Source organism: Erpetoichthys calabaricus, chromosome 18 (assembly GCF_900747795.2).
Source record: "Erpetoichthys calabaricus chromosome 18, fErpCal1.3, whole genome shotgun sequence".
Lineage (NCBI taxonomy): Eukaryota > Metazoa > Chordata > Cladistia > Polypteriformes > Polypteridae > Erpetoichthys > Erpetoichthys calabaricus.
In genome coordinates, this window is record NC_041411.2 from 29,350,959 (window position 1) to 29,371,439 (window position 20,481).

General features: G+C 41.9%; 1 protein-coding gene across 1 annotated transcript in view; it reads left to right on the top strand.

The window, feature by feature from the left end:
• Positions 1–1,137: 1,137 nt before the first annotated feature.
• Positions 1,138–20,481, top strand: part of LOC114668668 (ERC protein 2) — a 724,143-nt gene continuing 704,799 nt past the window's right edge. The window contains 1 exon segment of the mRNA XM_028824542.2: positions 1,138–1,346. The gene's annotated coding sequence lies outside the window, so the exon portion shown is untranslated.

The following is a 20,481-nucleotide window of genomic DNA, read 5'->3' on the forward strand; positions in this document are numbered from 1 at the left end:
CATTAGTTACCCGAAGTACAGCAGTGCTACAGCTGTGCAGTGGTCTGAAACCAGACTGAAAGGGTTCCTTCAACATATTGCAAGTTCAGTAATTAAAAAGGAAGTACAGATGAAAAAATCTTTGCACATACAGCCATATTTATTACTAGATGTGCTACCTGTCTAAGGTGTGTTTGAAATCTAAGTAATGTAATAGTTATATAGTGCCTTGAGCATGGGAAAGGCGCTATATACATAAAATGCATTATTATAATTATTAATCAATGTAGACCTCAGTGTTAACATTTGCAGTGCACAATGTAATGCATGTGCCTTTTTTTGATCTGCAATGATTTACTTATTAAAAATGTTTGATGCGCCATCTGTTAGAATGATAGGGACGTAGCAACTGGATGGACACACGCACTCTTATCCCTTCTATGAAGGTGGATAACTCAATGTATCGTATATCACAGTGTACTGTAAGCAAGCTCAAACGGGGTTTTGGCCATCCCACCTTGCATTTTGGGTACTGCACAATAAAGTCTGTATTAAATGAACTCTGAATTTGTTAAAGGGGGACGAGTTTTTATATGCATTGTATGTAGGATTTTATGTGAGCGTCTTTGTTTTCTATCCCCTCCCACAAATAACGGTTAAATATAATAAACTGCTTTCAACCGCCATTAGGCGGATTTTCTTTTGGGTGGGGGGGACTTGGAATTTTTGCAGAACCTGACAACTCTGCTGAGAAACCACCACCTCTTAACAAGGCGCCCCCGGTGACATGTGTCTGTTCTGGCAGCCTTTTTAAAGAATTGATAAAGAAATGAGTAATAAACAACATACACAAGTATTCTTCTAAAATTAGCAAGTTTCAATCATCTAAACATACAGGTTAACGTGAAATCTGTCTGTTTAATAATAACGTAAAACAAATAAAGCTCTTCTCGGAGCATATAATGTATATATTTACTCACGACCGTTTGGCTTGTTTAACACGTACATAACTCGAACAGCTGTGTATTTCGATAGACTGCTAAGACTCGGTCAAAGTTGCTTGCACGTTTCTTTTCTTTTTTCTTTTCTCGCTCCATGCATTTAACTGCGCGCTCAAATAAGCGCGTGAAAACACGCGAGCGCCTGTGTCGCGTGGGCACGCGCTTGTCTGGCGCACTGCTTGCAGCACGCGCATCCCCTTCGTGATTCCAGCTTCCCCTTTAATGAGCTCGCTGCTGCTCCCAAGAGAGTCAGAGAGGAGAGTGTCGGCGGCCCAATGAAATGGGAGGTCGGGAATTCTGGGAATGTTGAGTCAAGGCTGGAAGCCAGCCGCGGTACTGCGATGGAGAAGCACTGACATTACAGGGGTAGGACGCATGCATTCAATTTGTGTCTCCGATTTCCTTTCCATTTCTGGATTCGGTGCGGCCCATTGTGGGAGCGCATCCGGACAGTCAGCCTCGGGGCTGCGCGTGCAGGTGATCAAGCTGTACGCCGGCGCTCTGCTTCAGTGCGCTCCCACTTGCGATGCTTAGAATGAAAGCGCCCGGGCAGCTTAGGAGACAGGAGTGGCTGAAACAGATTTATTTTCATTCCTTTGTGTTTCATTCATGTCACTTATCGCGGTTCCTCGGTGCAGAGCAAAGAGCGTTAGCAGTTCTTTCCAAAAGGATTAAACAAAAGCGTGCAGCTCAATTGGATTTAAAAGCCATACTGGTACTGGGTGGTTGAATGGCATTTACCCCCCTAGTACAATATGGTTAAACCTGTAGGAAATGAGATAGTACGGAATTCTTCGCTGTTACCTGTAGCACAGACTCTTCGCGTGCTTTCTCTCCTTAGAGCCGTCATGAAATTATTTCCCCAACCCGAGAGCCCTTGTTTAATATCAGTACACAATAAATTGATGACAAGTGTGAGGCAGGTTTTAAAAAATGATGTTAACGGGCAAACACATAGCGCTGAGTAGACACCGATCGTAGTGGGTGCTGTCGGTGGATAAATTATTTTTTCCTCAATTCGTTTCTAATATGTAGTGCCATGTTTGGACACGCGTATTACAGTCCTTTTTAAACAGTTGCGAAAGTGTGCTCGTGCGGTACAGATTTCGTTCGTGTGCAGAAGGGACATTGTTAAAGGATCGATTGATTTCTGTGGCTTTTAATGCTCCCGTTTAGAGAGTGTATAGGTAACTGGGAATTTCGTTTCATACTAAGTGGGTGCTCCCAGTAATTGACATTTCCTTGTAGATTGTCAGCCTTGCTGGCCACTCTTAAGCGCGCCGTAGGCAGAGTGTTGTTCAAACAGCCAATGGCATACATATAAGGGCGGCTATGTCGCATTTGAATGGGTTTGATTGGCTTGGTGTACTCCACAGTCGTTTGCCCCGTTAATAAATCAGTGCGCTTAACCCTTTGTGGTTGGTCCATGGGTGTGCTCATCAACCTCGATCATCTTATTATCAATTACACCCGCTGACTATGATCAGGGTTTGTGAGGTAGGGTGTTCTGTTATTGGTTCCGTGCATTGTCAGGAGATGTGTCACCTGCCATTTCTGTTGCCGTTAAAGTATTTTAGCTAACACTATTTTTCGACAAATGAGTGTGAGATAACCTCATACCCTTTCTTCGTTCCGTATTCTGGCGTGCTTACTTTTCAGTTTTTTCTGTAAACGTGTAATATGATGTTTTATTTGTGTGTGTAGCTTACTGTTCATTAACGGTAAAGAGCAAGTTAGCTGTAAGTATGCATACATTTAGTATTCATCTGCAATAATTACAGTAATACATGCTATTGTGAAGGCACGTTTGAGCTATGAAATGTTATGATTTTACTTTTTAAATATGCTTAACCATGTGTGTTTTTTCTGGTTACTGTATTTCAAATGATTACAGAAAGGGGTTAGCAATATCATAATCAAACTTGCTAACCTTTCTGACCTTTTGTTCTATGTGTCAGCTTTTCTCTCACCCCAAACAGAATTCGCAGTAGCAGGTAGGCACTTTTTTTTTAAGCCACAGTTAATCTTTAATTGTTTGTTTTCAGTTCTGCATTTAGTGATCTTTATTTAATGTAACAAGCAAGTCCTAGACAAAATTATTGCAACAATAAAGTAGAAACCCCAACCAATCAGATTATAGATACTCTTGTAATTCCATAAGTGCTAGACAAAATGGTAAATATGAATAAAACTTTAAATAAAATGGAATTAAACATATATTTGCTACTGACCCTTCCAGTACAGAATTAAGACAGTTTGGGAACACTGCAAATTTTTTAGTTGACCAGTAATCTGAAATGGTATTACCATTACTTATGGAAATCATTCAGTCACAACAGTAAACCTTCTTTTGATAAACTTTTATTTGTCCACAGCAAGCTAGTAATATATTGTTGGTGTAAGGACTTTTTCAAATTGTTTTGGAGCAGATTTTTTTCGGTGTGGTGAGCTGGCACCCTGCCCGAGGTTTGTTTCCTGCCTTGTGCCCTGTGTTGGCTGGGATTGGCTCCAGCAGACCCCCGTAACCCTGTAGTTAGGATGTAGCGGGTTGGATAATGGATGGATGGATGGATGGATTTTTTTCATTTACATTACGTTTTGCACTTCAGTCACAACGACAAGTTCCATTCATTCCTAAATCATAAAAGCGTAGGGTTTGTGGTCAAAATTTTTCAACACAGAGAGGGTCTGTACTGAAACGCTCATCATCTGTGAGCGAGATGCCGCTTATAACCTGGCAGCAGTTTGAACTGTGGAGTCGGTTGGCTGACGACCTTTTCCAGTTTTCCAATTTCATTTCTTTCCAAAAGAGGCAAAGTAAACAGTAAGGTGTATTTTCTGTGATAGCTGCAAAAAGTGTTCATTGCATGGTTTGTCTATGTTTATATTTTGCACGGAAAATTAGACTGGTGTGGCAAATTCCTTCAATTTCGTTGTTCCTTTGTAAAAGTGACAATGACAATAAAGATCTATCTATCTATCTATCTATCTATCTATCTATCTATCTATCTATCTATCTATCTATCTATCTAATATAGTGCCTTTCATTATCTATCTATCTATCTATCTATCTATCTATCTATCTATCTATCTATCTATCTATCTATCTATCTATCTATCTATCTATCTATCTATCTATCTATCTATCAGTTCAGATGAAAAGCAATGAACCTTGCATGTTGGTTGATGACAGTGGAAAGAGGAAAATGAAACTTTAAAAAAAAGTCTGGGTGCCCGCCGTTGTTAGGAAGATGCAATTCTACAAAATCTAGGCCTGCTGGCTGCCCTATTCCCTTACTTTGCATTCTAGACCATATTTTGATTCAGCATACATCTGATGTTTTTGGTGGAATACAAAAGTTGGTGTATCTCTTGTAATGCTAATGTCCAGTGTCGCTTGTACACTGCAACTCGCAGTCTGTGATGGATTTAACAGGCGTGCTAACTGTGGTACGAGGCTATCTAAGCCTTCCCAAGATGGCTGCCATTTGAGTGTGTTCTCCACTATCGGCCTGACAGTAAAGCAGCTGCATATGTGAGTGGCTTAAGAACCCGTTAATATGATCTTGTTCCTAAACAAAAATACACAAAAAACATTTTTAGTAATGCAAAGAAACAGTTTGTGACATGTTTTCACATAACATTTGGGAAAAGTCTTATATATGATGGGCATTAATAAGAGCTCTTTCCTTTGGATTAATTTCTGTGTAAACAAGTAGAGTTATCATTTTAAAAGGGGGCTGACTACTCACTACGGCATTTGATCATAATTTGTATCCCTACTTGAAATCCATCCATCCATCCATCCATCATCCAACCCGCTGAATCCGAACACAGGGTCACGGGGCTCTGCTGGAGCCAATCCCAGCCCACACAGGGCACAAGGCAGGAACCAATCCCAGGCAGGGTGCCAACCCACCGCAGGACACACACAAACACACCAAGCACACACTAGGGCCAATTTAGAATCGCCAATCCACCTAACCTGCATGTCTTTGGACTGTGGGAGGAAACCCACCCGGACACGGGGAGAACATGCAAACTCCACGCAGGGAGGACCCGGGAAGCGAACCCAGGTCCCCAGGTCTCCCAACTGCGAGGCAGCTCTACTTGAAATGAATGCCTTTATTGCAGATGTGCACTGTCAAACTTCATGTTCTGCTGCACTTTTTAAAGTTTAGAGTCTGTTCTCAGCATCAGGGAAAGCTCATTGTGAGGTCTGGTAACAGTGCGGAAACTGGGAAATGAAGACAGAATTTAGAGGGGCAAATCAAAAGAATGGCTAGAGGAATAGAAGCAGTAATGAGAGAAAATGTTCATCAAATTATATTTCTCAAGACCAAGTCCAATTCAAAAGCACATTCCTGGTTGCTTAGATCCTATCACAAAATAACTAAATGTACAAGTAAAGATTTTAATTTTAAGCACTGCTGTGTGCTGCGCTCCTTTATTATCGCTGTATAAATCCCTCCAACCGCTAACACCAGCGATAGGAGTGAGGTGCTTAATGAACTCTACCAGGCCATTAGTGAACAGCAAACAGCGCACCTGGATGGATTCCTCATCACAGCAGGAGACTTCAACCACGCAGATTTAAAAGCTTTATTGCCTAAATTATACCAACATGTGGACTTTCCTACAAGAGGAGACAACTCACTGGATTTGGTGTATACAACCTGCAAGGGAGCCTACAAGGCCTCCCCCCCTCCTCCACTTAGGTCTCTCTGATCACATCACCATCATGCTGACACCTGCATACAGACCTAGAGTGAGAACCATCAGACCAACACAAAAGCAGGTATGGGTATGGCCAGAGGGCACCTCCAGTGCTCTAAGGGACTGTTTTAGCACTACAGACTGGGACATTTTCAAACAAGCAGCCACTTACAATGACCATACAGACATTGAGGAGTATACTGAGGTGGTTACAGCATACATTGCAAAATGTACTGATGATGTCACCCATTACAACAATATCACTGTTCATGGTAACCAGAAGCCATGGCTGACAGGAGAGGTCCACAGGCTTCTGAAGATTCGTGACGCAGCCTTTAGGGCCAGTGACACTGTAGGACTAGCAACAGCCAGAGTCAACCTGTCACGCGGCATCAGGGAAGCAAAAAAGCAGTACAGCAAGAAAATATCTGGACACTTTAGCACGAGAGATGAACAGTCTCTCTCGCGTGGCATCTACCACAGATGTGTGAAGGTGACATCACACTGCTTAACTGCCTAAATTACTTCTTTGGCTGGTTCAAGACACAAAAGAGCACACTAGCACAGAAAACCATTTCCCCCCGGGCGAGCAGGCCATACGTCTGTCCCCAGCCAGCGTGAAGAGAACCCTTTCTAGGATCAACCCACGGAAGGCAGTCGGACCAGACAACATACCTGGTCATGCTTTGAAGGATTGTGCTGAGGAGCTCAAGGATGCCCTTGCTGACATCTTCAACATCTCCCTGGATCAAGCTGTTCCCACATGTTTTAAAGTCACAACCATAATTCCTGTCCCTAAGAAGCCCCTCCCATCTAGCTATAATGACTATCGGCCCGTAGCACTGACTTCCACCATCATGAAATGCTTTGAGCGGCTGGTTATGTAGAGCATTAAGTCCATTCTTCCCCCCTCCCATGACCCGTTTCAGTTTGCATACAGGTCAAACAGGTCCATAGAAGATGCCATTTCTGATGCTCTCCATCCAGCCCTCACCCACCTGGACACAAAGAACTCCTTTGTGCGAATGTTGTTCTTAGATTTTAGTTCAGCATTCAACACAATCATTCCCCAGCAGCGAATCCAAAAACTCAGCCATTTGGGACCCAAGACCTCTCTCTGCAACTGTGTGTTGGACTTTCTTACAGGGAGGCCACAAAATGTATGAGTCGGCAATAACACCTCTAAGACCATGACATTGAACACAGGGGCCCCACAAGGGTGTGTGCTCAGCCCGTTGCTCTTCACCCTGCTGACCCATGACCATATACCAATCTACAGTTCCAATCACATTGTCAAGTTTGCGGACGATACAACCGTGGTCAGCCTCATCACCAACAATGACCAACAGGAACGAGGTGAGCCTTCTGGTCCAGTGGTGTAAAGACTACAATCTGTTCCTGAACGTGGGAAAGACCAAACAGATTGTGGTCGATTTCAGGAGCGGTCATTCACAGCACCCCCCACTGACCATCGATGGTGTAGCTGTGGAAAGGGTGAGTAGCACCAAGTTCCTGAGGACGTACATCTCAGAGGACCTCTCCTGGTCAGATAACACCACATCACTGGCCAAGAAAGCTCAAACCCGCCTCTACTTTCTACGCAAACTGAGGAGAGCACAAGTCCCACGCCCCATCATGTGCTCTTTCTATCGGGGCACAATCGAGAGCATCCTCACCAGCTGTATCTCTGTATGGAATGGAAGCTGCACTGCCTCCTGTAGGAAGTCCCTGCAACGCATAGTGGATGTGGCCAGTAAGATCATTGGTGCCCCACTGCCCTCCCTCAAGGACATTTTCCACACCCGCCTCACCCGTAGAGCCATTAGCATTGCTGGTGACTCCTCCCACCCCTTTCACTCCCTTTTTAGCCTCCTCCCCTCAGGGAAAAGGTACCGGAGCCTCCGAGCCCGCTCCACAAGACTGTCTAACAGCTTCATCCACCAAGCTGTCAGGATGCTGAACTCTGTCCACTACCTTCCCCCCTTGCCTCCTGCCCCTGGACCATAACAAGAGTCACTATCTACCAAGTACCCTACCTCAGCTGGTATTATATAAGGACTCAATATGACATCTGCTGCTAACTGTCTGTCTTTTTGTACATCTCATAAGCTACTCTATAATGAATCTTCTCATTTTTTTTTTACTGTAATTGGCTTTTGCACTAATGACTATTGCATATTGTACACAGGTCTACCTTACAAGTTCTAATGTTATTTATCTAATATGTTATACTTTATACTTTTTATATTTTATTGTACTACAAAGTTGAGAATGAAACAGTATTTCAATTCTCCTGTATGTTCTGCACATATAGTGAATTGACAATAAAAGGCTATTTGATTTGATTTGATTTGATTTGATATTAGAACCAAATCAAGTCAAGTCAAGTTGGGGCGCATGCACTGGTACAGTGCATTGCCTCACTCACCACACGATGAAACGACTCTGGATCCCGGTTGGCAACCTCCCAGGCAGACACGCGGTCCAGTTCCACCCTCTGGAAATGACCCTCTATCTGCCGCTACCAGGTGTTATGTGGGCGACCCCTTGGCCTGGTCCAGCCACTCAAGTCCTCAACAATGAGCGCCCTGTGAGCCAGATCACTCTTGGGGAAACGCGCCACATGGCTGTAGTGCCGTAACTGATGTTCCCTCACAATGCAGGTAATGTGCCTCATTCGGGACTCCATGAGCAATCGCTCATTCGACACAAAGTCAAACCAACTGTACCCAAGGATTCTCCGAAGAGACACAATACCAAAGGAGTCCAGTCTTTGTCTCAGGTCACTGGAAGTTTGGCCCTTTATGTCCACCAATATTGAATAACCTGCTTTCATTATTTTATTTAGTGGTACTCACATTAATTGGCCAAAAATTAGAATCTGTTTGTTCATCTATTTTCTTGACTGCTTAGGCCAAATTGTTGAGGCAGCATGCTGGATCCAAACCAGGGAGTAGTGAAAACGTGTGCCAAGTTGGTGCAAGATAAATCTGTTTAATTTTATTCACCTTCACTTTATTATACCATTTATTTGAATCTGTTTTGTCTAATAAAAAGGTTAATGTGATGTAAATCCTAAATTCACCTCTATATGTGGTTGGAAGCTTGTGTTTTCATTTTCAAATAGGAAGCTTAAAGGGCCACAGTAAACTACTTCTTGCAGCATGTTGGTGGACTTTCATGCCTGCTTATGTTGAGTTTGATTCCTGCTCTGTTTGCAGTTTTTGCTTTCACGCTGCTAATTTTCAAAGCAAACTTTTGCTCATTGAAGTGTAAGCTTCATATACTATACACTAGCCATGTGCGCCCAACTACGTTGCGCGTGTTAAAGTTGTCTGTGAAGGGCTCCCTGTTTAAACACGGCTGCCAGTCGTGAACTGGGCCCTTCGTCGTACAGCATTATGATTTTTTATAAGGGAAACAAAATTACAAAACAAAACCCTTGGACATTGATTCGATAGGAACGGCCTACTCGGAATCACTGTCCGAATAGTAATTATGTGGTGCTGTAGGAGCATTTCTGCTTCTCTCCGTTCACAGTCCGTCTCGTTTTCATGACGCTGTTGTTTCCTCTCACGATCTCTTCTCAACCTTTCTCCAATCTCGCAGGTTGCTTTGTGGCAATCCAAAGAGTAAGGCAATATACACGGAGCAATGGTTATAAAAGGGGGACACATAGGTATCCAGGCTCTTTAAAGCATAAATAGGAATCACTTCACAGACATGTGAGCAAGCCAGGGTACAACTGTGAGACGCGCAGCACTCGCCGGCTACAACGTAACAATAATTATTTCCGGAACGTGCTGTTACGTTGTCATTCATTTTACCCACTGTCTTTCTTTCATTCATATGTTACGTAGGCACGTACCTTTTATCTTCGGCAATCTCATTCTCTAACCAGGCCTCAGGAGCTAACCAGCGTAACACTGTCCACCACCCCTTTCGTTATTCCGGCACATTGTTGACATCCGTGAGTAACAACAACGTACTAAACTGGAAGGTGGTCTACGCATGCGTGGAATTCGCGGACAAACAAAGATCAAGATCCAAATGAAGATTATATATAAAGATTAGTTAATTTAAAGCACAACAATTTGTTTAGTTTGAATGTCTGTGTTTTGAGGTGTGACTGGAGTACTACAGTCTTCAGTAGTGTAAGCCTGGAGGAGATTCTTAATGCAATGCCTATGTTTTAGCTGTCTCTCTACTGCCATCTAGTGCTTCTTCTTCTAATTCATTCGCGGACAAACAAAGATCAAGATCCAAATGAAGATTATATATAGAGATGCTGCTGGCGGTGGGTGGGCTGTAATATGCAGCAAATGCACATGATTTCAACCAAGAAGTAGTTGTATATTCCACTTTGTTCAGGAAAGAAATTTACCCTTGGGTTGCAGGATGGGCAACCTCACAAATCTAGAATTCTGAGTGTAAATTCCACACTTGGACCTTTGCCTGTAAGGAGTTTACATGCTCTCCCTGTGCCTGACTGGGTTTTCAGCAGGTACTGTAGCTTTTCTCTCATCTTGTCAAAGACTTGCATGTTAGGTTTAATGATTCCACTGGCCTCATCTGTTTAAGCATGCATGATCGGGATAGGCTGGTGTCGTCTCCTGAGTAGACTCCTGCACTGCAGAGAAACTCTCGGACCCTGAATAGGATTAAAAGGGTTGGAGAATGTTGTGTTATTTTTCTGAAAACAAATAAACCAAGTATGTGGTTTAAACCACTTAAAAAACATCAGTACAAAATATAAAGCAATCTTTTAACATTTTAGAATATGGCAGCATTAGAACAATCTAGACGAGAACAAGCCATTCAGTCCAACAAAGCTTGCCAGTCCTATCCATTTATTTCTTCTTAAAAACACATCAATTCTTGTTTTGAAAGTCCCTAAAGTCCTACTGTCTACCCCACTACCTGGTAACTTATTCCATGTGTCTATAGTTCTCTGTGTAAAGAATTTCCTAATGTTTGTGTGAAATGTACCCTTAACAAGTTCCTAACTATGTGTCGGTGTTCTTGATAGACTCATTTTAAAATAACAGTCTTGATCCACTGTATTAATTACCTTCATAATTTTAAACACTTCAATCATGTTTCCACTTAATTGTCTTTTGCTTAAATTGAAAAGTCTCAGCTCTTTTAATCTTTCCTAATAATTCATTCACTGCAGTTCTGGAATTGGCGTAGTCACTCTTCTGTGGACTTTTTCCAGCACTGCTGTGTCCTTTTTATAGCTTGGAGACCAAAACTTCACACAGTACTCCAGATGAGGCCTCACCAGTGCGTTATAAAGCTTGAGCAGAACCTCCTTGGACTTGTTCTCCACACATCAGGACGCTATATAACTTAACAATCTTTTTGCCTTCTTAATGACTTCTGAACACTGTCTGGCAGTTGATAGTGTCGAGTCCACTAACTCCTAAATCCTTCTCATAAGGTGTACTTTTGATTTTCCCATTGTGTATTCAAACTTAACATTTTTACTTCCAACATGTAATACTTTACATAGATTCAATTGAATCTGCCCAAGCCTGTATGCTGTCCCTTGGTAATGAATCAAAGGATTCTAAATTATCTGCCAGTCCACCTAGCTTGGCATCATTGCCAAATTTAACCAGCTTGTTATTTATATTCCTATCCAAATGATTTATATTTGATAAATGGCAGTGGCTCCTTGCACCCTGTGTTGGCTGGGTTTGGCTCCAGCAGACCCCCATGACCCTGTAGTTAGGATATAGCGGGTTGGATAATGGATGGATGGATGGATATATGGCAGTGGCTTATCACTGACTCTTGTGGAACACCAGCCAATTCTAATAGGGTTCCTTGCACCATAACCCTCTTCTTCCTGAAATTGAGTTTCTGTTTCTTTCAGGCAAATTTTTAATAGAAATTGTAACAGTTCTGCCTCGTCCCTAAGCATTGTGTCTGAGCCAATTCTGCACCCATTTACACACAACAGAATGAAATCCCTCTTTTAGTTTGATGCCCAACCCCTAATGTGGCACCTTATGAAATGCTTTCTGAAAGTCAAGATAAATAATATCCTATGCTCCTCTTTGATCATATCCTTTTGTTTCCTCATAGAATTACAGCATGTTAGCAAAATACGACCTTCTTCGCCCGAACCCATGCTGACTGTTCAGTAAAACTCCTGCTTGTGCCATGTGTTCCTCAATCTTTCCTTAACAATTCCTACCATTAATTAGCTAGCTAGCTAGATAGATAGATAGATAGATAGATAGATAGATAGATAGATACTTTATTAATCCCAAGGGGAAATTCACATACTCCAGCAGCAGCATACTGATAAAAACAATATTAAATTAAAGAGCGATAAAAATGCAGGTATAACAGACAATAACTTTGTATAATGTTAACGTTTACCCCCCGGGTGGAATTGAACAGTTGCATAGTTTGGGGGAGGAATGATCTCCTCAGTCTGTCAGTGGAGCAGGACAGTGACAGCAGTCTGTCGCTGAAGCTGCTCCTCTGTCTGGAGATGACACTGTTTAGTGAATGCAATGGATTCTCCGTGATTGACAGGAGTCTGCTCAGCGCCCGTCGCTCTGCCATAGATGTCAAACTGTCCAGCTCCATGCCTACAATAGAGCCTGCCTTCCTCACCAGTTTGCCCAGGCGTCCCTCTTCTTTATGCTGCCTCCCCAGCACACCACTGCGTAGAAGAGGGTGCTCGCCACAACCGTCTGATAGAACATCTGCAGCATCTTATTGCAGATGTTGAGGGACGCCAGCCTTCTAAGGAAGTATAGTCGGCTCTGTCCACTCTTGCACAGAGCATCAGTATTGGCAGTCCAGTCCAATTTATCATCCAGCTGCACTCCCAGGTATTTATAGGTCTGCACCCTCTGCACACAGTCACCTCTGATGATCACGGGGTCCACGAGGGGATTGGGCCTCCTAAAATCCACCACCAGCTCCTTGGTTTTGCTGGTGTCCAGTTGTAGGTGGTTTGAGTCGCACCATTTAACAAAGTCCTTGATGAGGTTCCTATACTCCTCCTCCTGCCCACTCCTGATGCAGCCCACGATAGCAGTGTTGTCAGCAAGCTTTTGCACGTGGCAGGACTCCGAGTTGTATTGGAAGTCCGATGTATATAGGCTGAACAGGACCGGAGAAAGTACAGTCCCCTGTGGCGCTCCTGTGCTGCTGACCACAATGTCAGACCTGCAGTTCCCAAGATGCACATACTGAGGTCTGTCTTTAAGATAGTCCACGATCCATGCCACTAGGTATGAATCTACTTCCATCTCTGTCAGCTTGTCCCATTTACCTGCGATTCACGTTAATCTTACTGGCCTATAGTTGCATGGACCTGCCCGATCACTTTTTTTATATAATGGTGTAATATGTGCCATTTTCGATTTCTTTCGTAATTTCCCCAGTGCACAGTAACTTCCAAAAAATGAATCAAGAGTTTATATATGTACCCACTAAACTCCTTAAGAACTCGAGGATAAATATTATCTGGTCCTGGTGATTTGTTTTTGATTTCAGCCTATTTAATTTAAGCTGTACTAATTCCTTTCGAATTTCCAAATTACTCGGTACCTCCTTAGTAGTCCCTGTTACTGCTGGGAGGTTATCTACTTACTCATATGTGAAAACCTCAGAAAAACGTGAGTTTAGAGCATATTACTTCAACTTTTTTTAAATTCCCCTTTACTATTCCTGATGCACTTTATCTACTGCTTGATTGTTCGTTACCTGCTAAAATACTGAATCTGTTTGGGTCATCTTTCGCCTTATCTGCTATGTTCTTCTCTAACTGCCTTTTAGCTTCCCTAATATCCTTAATGGTTGTACTCATGTTCTCATACATACTGCATTTCACAATGGAGTTATTAATCTTATACACATTATACAGCTGGTTTTTCCTTTGCAGTTTCTTTTTCAGTTATTTGCTCACTGTGGAGTTTTTTCCCCTACTAATTCCAAATTTAGGTATGTATCTGTCCTGCATTATATGTAAAACCTGTTTTTTTTAACCTGTTCCCCTGCTCCTCAACTGTCTCCACACTTTTAAAATTTATCCCTGTCCATCCTCCTTAGGCTTTGCCTCATCTGCTCAAAATTTGCCCTACCAAAGTTAAACTTGACAGTTTTAGTTTTTGCATCTTTGCTCTTCTAAAACACAGAATTGTATTATGGTCACTTGACCGTAGTAGTTCAGTAACCTCTACACCCTCCAGTTCTGTCCTGATTATTATAAAATACTAATTCCAGAAACAGACTTTGCCCCCCGTATTGGTGGCATTGAAGACAAGTGGTTAGTATTGCTGCTTCATAAATCAGGTGTCCTGTGTTCAAATCTAGTGCCCATTTATTGTCCATGTTTACATTTTTGTTTCTATATATCTGCATGGGTTTTCCTCCAGTAACATTGTTTTCTTTTTGAATGTCAAAACGCATGCAGGTAAGGTTAATTGGCAACTTTAAATTGGCCTGGGTTTGTTGTGATGATCCAAAAATTGACCAGTACCAATATCTGGCTGGTCAGTTGTATTATAATTTTTTTCACATTTTCTCCCTCTTTAATAAAATTACTAAGACAGTAGAATATTAAGCACAGCAGTAGACTATTGAGATACTATGTGTTGCGCTGTGATGTTATTCACTCATTTGTATTCTAACAAAGCATTATGGTACATAGATGCTATTTAGTTTCAACTTTTTAGCCTAACTGAATGGGCGAGATTTTATCTGAGAGCTCCTTCAAGCCCCATTTTCTCTTCTTCTATTCTCTTGTTTGAGTAGAAAGGAGAGTAGATTTATTATCACTGGCATTAGTGAAGCAGATTGTGAGCTGTGATTGCCTAGAGGCTCTTATGTACTCTACATCAGTAAAGCATATGGCTGGGAAAGATTGCAACAGTATTCTTGATACCAACGTGGCAATGAAAGTAAATATGGGGCTCAAGGAAAACTGCATCTCCTTGTTGTTGTGGTCTTGATTGAAGTTTCATATAAACAGTTATTTATTTATTGGTGGTGTGTAGAATCGTGGATCACAGTCAGTTCCTTGGAATCAGAAATTTTTCAGCTGGGTTTCAGTTACTTTCAGGCAGATAGGCTTGTATTTTTAATATAAATAGTAACAGTTATACTTCTTCCCTAAGCATTGTCCAGCACATAAAGATCCCTGATCATTCTCCAGACAGTTGTGGTGTGGTTGTGTTACCACTTTACTCTTCAGCCACACAGAGCCCCACTTAGGACTTTTCACTTTACACAGGCCAATTACCACCCAGTAAAATTAAATATTTAAAACGAATATTACAGGTGCAAGAAACATTTCTTTACCCATTCGATTTACTTGGATTGCTGTATGAATTACTCGTAAAATTTAGGTCTGATCTTAAACTAATCCACACATTGCTGTGAGTAATTAATTAATGCAGAAATCCAGGTATTTGTGAAGGTTTAATGCACTTTTTCTTGAAACTGTATACAACATGGTATCTAACATGTAATAAATGCAGACACATCATAAATTCATAATGCATAAATGCATAATGCCTCAATGAAGCCTTCGGGCTCTCCGGACGATGTGGTGCCGTCCAGACTGCTGAAAGATGTCTTTCCTGTGATTCGATATGATGTCTTAAAGATCATGACTAGTAGTCTATCTTCGGCTATAGTTCCTCGTGCTTTCAAACACGCAGTTGTACATCCAATCGTGAAAAAACCTGATCTTGACCCTGCCGTTTTCTCCAATCTTCGTCCAATTTCCAAACTACCTTTCCTGTCAAAATTACTCGAAAAAGTAGTTTATGAGCAATTAATTCATCACCTACAAGACCATCAGGTAATGGACCTTTTTCAGTCAGGCTTTAGGCCCCAACACAGCACAGAAACCGCGCATTTACGTGTCCTAAATAATGTCCTTTTGGCATTGGACTCAGGACTCTACGTGATTATGGTTCTTCTCGATTTATCTGCTGCCTTCGACACAATCGACCACGACATCATGATCTCCCGACTTGAATCCTGGGCTGGTGTATCTGGCTTAGCCCTCGACTGGTTCAGATCATATTTCTGCAACAGGACTCTTAGACTCATGCTAGACGATTTTTCATCTGGATCAGTCCCACTCCCATGTGGTGTCCCCCAGGGTTCCATTTTGGGGCCACTACTTTTTTCAATTTACATCCTGCCTTTAGGTGCAATTTTTAGAAAACATGCAATCTCGTATCACCTATATGCTGATGACTGCCAAATTTATTTCTCCCTCAAGTCAACTGACTCCACTAAACCTCTTCTCGACTGCTTATCTGACATTAAGGACTGGCTGGCTGTAAACTTCCTTCACCTGAACGATTCAAAAACCGAGGTCATTGTTTTTAGTCCTGACCACAAACAGATCCTACCCCTTGGCCTCGACTTTCTTCCCATTCCAGTAACTTCGTCTGTTTCCAATCTTGGAATCAAAATGGATATGGTCCTGAAAATGGATGCTCAAGTCAACAGCACAGTAAAATCCTGCTTTTTCCATCTCAGGCGAATTGCCAAACTCAAACCAATTCTGCCTTATCACCTCCTGGAATCAGTAATCCATGCATTCATTACGTCCTGGCTCGACTATTCTAATTCCTGCCTTAATGGTATTAGTAAAGCCACTCTTTCTAGACTCCAATTGGTTCAAAATGCAGCTGCAAGGCTTTTAACTGGAAGCAGCAGAAGCCAACACATTACACCGATTTTAAAAACCCTACACTGGCTGCCGGTTAGCTTCAGAATTGATTTTAAGATACTCCTCTTAACCTATAAGGCACTAAATGGTCTAGCCCCTGCCTACTTGAGTGTCTTGCTCCATCGTCACAATCCCCCTCGTGTTCTTAGATCCGCAGATCAGCTGCTCCTAACCGTTCCCAAGGCACGTTTTAAAGTTCGTGGTGAAAGGGCTTTTTCCGTCTGTGCACCCAGGCTCTGGAACTCCTTACCTTTAGTGGTTAGGCAAGCCGCTTCAGTCGCCACATTCAAATCACACCTAAAAACGCACTTCTTCACATTGGCTTTTAATTCTTAACCTGTCTTATTTCCACTTGCTTTTTGCTATTTCTCTGTTTTATTGGGTCCCCTGACCTGTTTTTAGTGTCTCTGTTTTAATTCTCTCTTAATGTTTGTTTTTAATATTTTGCTTTTAGTCCTGCTTGTTTTAACTGTACAGCGCTTCGGTCAGTTGTAATGATGTGTTTTTAAGCGCTTAACAAATAAAAATGGTATGGTATAAAATCCCTCAAATTACATATATATGTAAAGGTCTAATGAATGCAATTGGTGTTTGCTAGCTTGAGGGTAATTTATCCTATGATACACTTTCAACTGTATTTAAGAAGACCAAGAAATTCTACCACCCGCATATCCCAAATTCTAGTAGCGTATCTGGGGTCCACCTAATATAATGTAAAGGTACACAATATGATGTATTGACTATTTAAAATGTGCTAGTAGAGCCATTATTTTATAAAATATACATTATATTGTCACTGAATTCCACAGGGCACAGATATATTCATAACAGGGGACCTATATGATGGGCAGATGAATTCCAAATGTTTTGCATGCCTACCGTTTGTTTTGATGATCATATTCAGCCCTTCATTCATTCTGGCACAAACGAAACCAGGCTCTCGTTGAAATTCATGGCCGTCCCCTCAGCAGGGCCATGTACTTAGAAATATTTTCCTGCACGCGCGTCTCCAAGTCTGACATCATTTTCGCCACTACACCGGCCCTTAAATGGCTCAGGGATATGCAAAGGGTAGCCAGTATGGACAAATATATTAACAGCACATCTGCTTAACAATAAAAAAATGCGTTTTGCATCTGTTACATATGGGATGTCTGAACTGCACAGTGAAAATTTATGGGATAGCCCTTATTTCATTCGTACGTATGGGATACTTTCACATACTGTACATACGAGGTTAAGTAAAATTAAAATGCCTCGGGGCTACCCAATTACGCCTTTACCAAGGCTATGGCACTTCAGTTTGACATCACTCCCATCTATTGTAGTACATTAATAATAATAATAATAATACATTTTATTTATATAGCGCCTTTCCCATGCTCAAGGCACTTACAGAATATAATAAAGAACGGCAGAATATACAGTATATAGCATTGTACAAACCAGATAAATAAATAAAGAAGATTAAGACAGTAAATTCTGAAAAAAACAGACAACATAATTGATGGTCTCGCACACACATACAGGTTACATTAGCATCTTGACAGAGATGTAAACTGAGAGATGGGTAATAAAGTCAAGTAGAGCTAAAAGCCTTCCTGAGCAGATGAGTTTTGAGTTGTTTTTTAAAGGAATTCATGGAGTCAGCTGACCTGATTAATTTTGGTAGGTCATTCCAGAGTCTGGGCGCTATACAGCTGAAGGCCCTATCACCCATGGAGTGTAGATTAGTGAGGGGCACAACAAGATTACCAGAATCAGAGGACCTTAGTGGGCGGACAGGCACATAGTGATGGAGGAGGTCACTGATGTAGTTTGGCGCGAGGTTATTTAAAGCTTTGTAGGTTATTAGTAGGATTTTATATTCGATTCTGTAGGACACAGGGAGCCAGTGAAGACGGAGCAGGATGGGTGTGATGTGCTCGCTGCTGCTGGTTCGAGTAAGGACTCTTGCAGCTGAGTTTTGAATAAGCTGGAGCTGTGATATAAGATTAGAAGGGGCACCTGCCAGTAGGGAATTACAATAATCGATGCGGGATGTGATAAAAGCATGGACAAGTTTCTCAGCATTAGAGAAGGAGAGGAAGGAGCGAACACGGGATATGTTACAGAGGTGAAAGTAAGAAAGTTTCTTAATGTGATTTATGTGGGCGGAATAAGTGAGGGAGGAATCAAAAATGACACCAAGATTTTTTACAGTAGAGGCAGGTCTGATGAGATCACTGCCAAGATGGACTGGGAAGGAGCTCCTTTTATTAAGTTGCATTTTAGTCCCAATTTGCAGGAGTTCAGTTTTATTGCAATTTAATTTTAAAGAGTTCTGCTCCATCCAGGTTTTAATTTCACTAAGGCAGGTTGTGAGCTGAGAAAGCTCTGATGAAGTTCCACTTTTAACATTGAAGTAGAGCTGGGTATCATCTGCATAAAAATGATAACCCAATCCATAACTACGGATAATATGGCCAAGGGGAAGCATATAAATACAGAAAAGCAGAGGACCAAGGACAGAGCCCTGAGGGACTCCTTATGTGACTGGCGCTGAGTTGGATCTGCTCTTGCCAAGACTAACAAACTCTTGCCTATCACTCAGATAGGACTTGAACCACTGGAGGGCAGTGCCAGAGATACCCAGCATGTTCTCCATTCTGGACAGTAGGATGTCATGTCTGACTGTGTCAAATGCTGAACTGAGGTCTAACAGAATTAATATGCTAGTTTGTCCAGAGTCTGCTGCCATAAGCAAATCATTGGTTACCCGTAGCAGAGCAGTTTCACAGCTGTGCCGCGCCCTGAATCCAGACTGAAAGGGTTCCATCAAATTATTAGAGGTTAGGTAATTGGTGAGTTGGGAAGCTACAACACGCTCAAGAACTTTTGACAGGAAAGGTAAGTGGGAAATAGGCCGGAAATTGTTAAGATTGTCAGCATCAAGGCCAGACTTTTTTAACATTGGGGTTACAGAAGCAATTTTAAAAGTGAGCGGCACAGAGCCAGTGTCAAGGGATGAGTTTATTATTGTTGTAACAGTCGGGATTATGGCGTGAAGGCAGGATTTAAGTAGTGTGGTGGGGATGGGGTCCAGCACACAAGTAGTCGGCCTCATCTTACAAAGCAGGTTATTAACAAACGCAGAGGTGACTGGTGAGAACTTAGAGAAGGAGCTGGATGGAGTGGGAAAACAGGGAGAGATATAAACAGATGATGTATTTATGTTAGTTGAATTATTTAGATCTTTAATTTTGTTACGGAAAAAGTGGAGGAATTCCTCACAGACTTCAGTAGAAGAGGTAGTTGGACCAGATGCGGGTTTGAGTAGTTTATTAACTACAGAGAACAAAACCCTTGGGTTATCATGGCCACTTTCTATTATTCTGCCATAATGGGTGTTCTTGGCAGAAGTTAGTGCTTCTCTGTAAGCTCTTTGGTGGTCAGAGAAAGCCTGGATGTGCACGGTGAGGCCAGTCTTACGTGACATTCTCTCAAGGCGTCGGCCAGCTGCTTTCATAGATCGCAATTCTGAGTTATACCAAGGAGCTGAGCGTTTAAAGGAAACCTCCTTATGTTTTAAAGGAGCTGTTTTATCTAATGCTGAGTGAAGGGCTGAGTTATAGTGGTCAACAAAACTATCTAGTGTTGGTGGAATAGGTGCAGACAGTAAAAGATCAGAAATGGATCCAGAAAGGATAGAGGGACAGATATTTTTAAGGTTTCTGTAAGAAATTTGTCGTTTACAGGTAAGAGGTGGGATAGGTAATGAGACAGTGAAAAATACTGCTTTATGGTCAGAGAGTCCCAAATCAGTGCTGTAAATGTTGGCAACAGATAGTCCAGAAGTGCAGATCAGGTCCAATATATGACCGCCAGAATGGGTTGGAAAATCAACATGTTGTGTCAAGTCAAAACAGTCCAGTACGGACAGGAATTCATTTCTCAGTTTAGATGTAGTAATGTCAATATGGATGTTGAAATCACCAAGAAGCATAATTCTCTGAGAGTAAGAACTTAGGTGGGTCAAAAGTTCAATCAGATCGGATAAGAAGGATGCATTGTATTTTGGGGGAC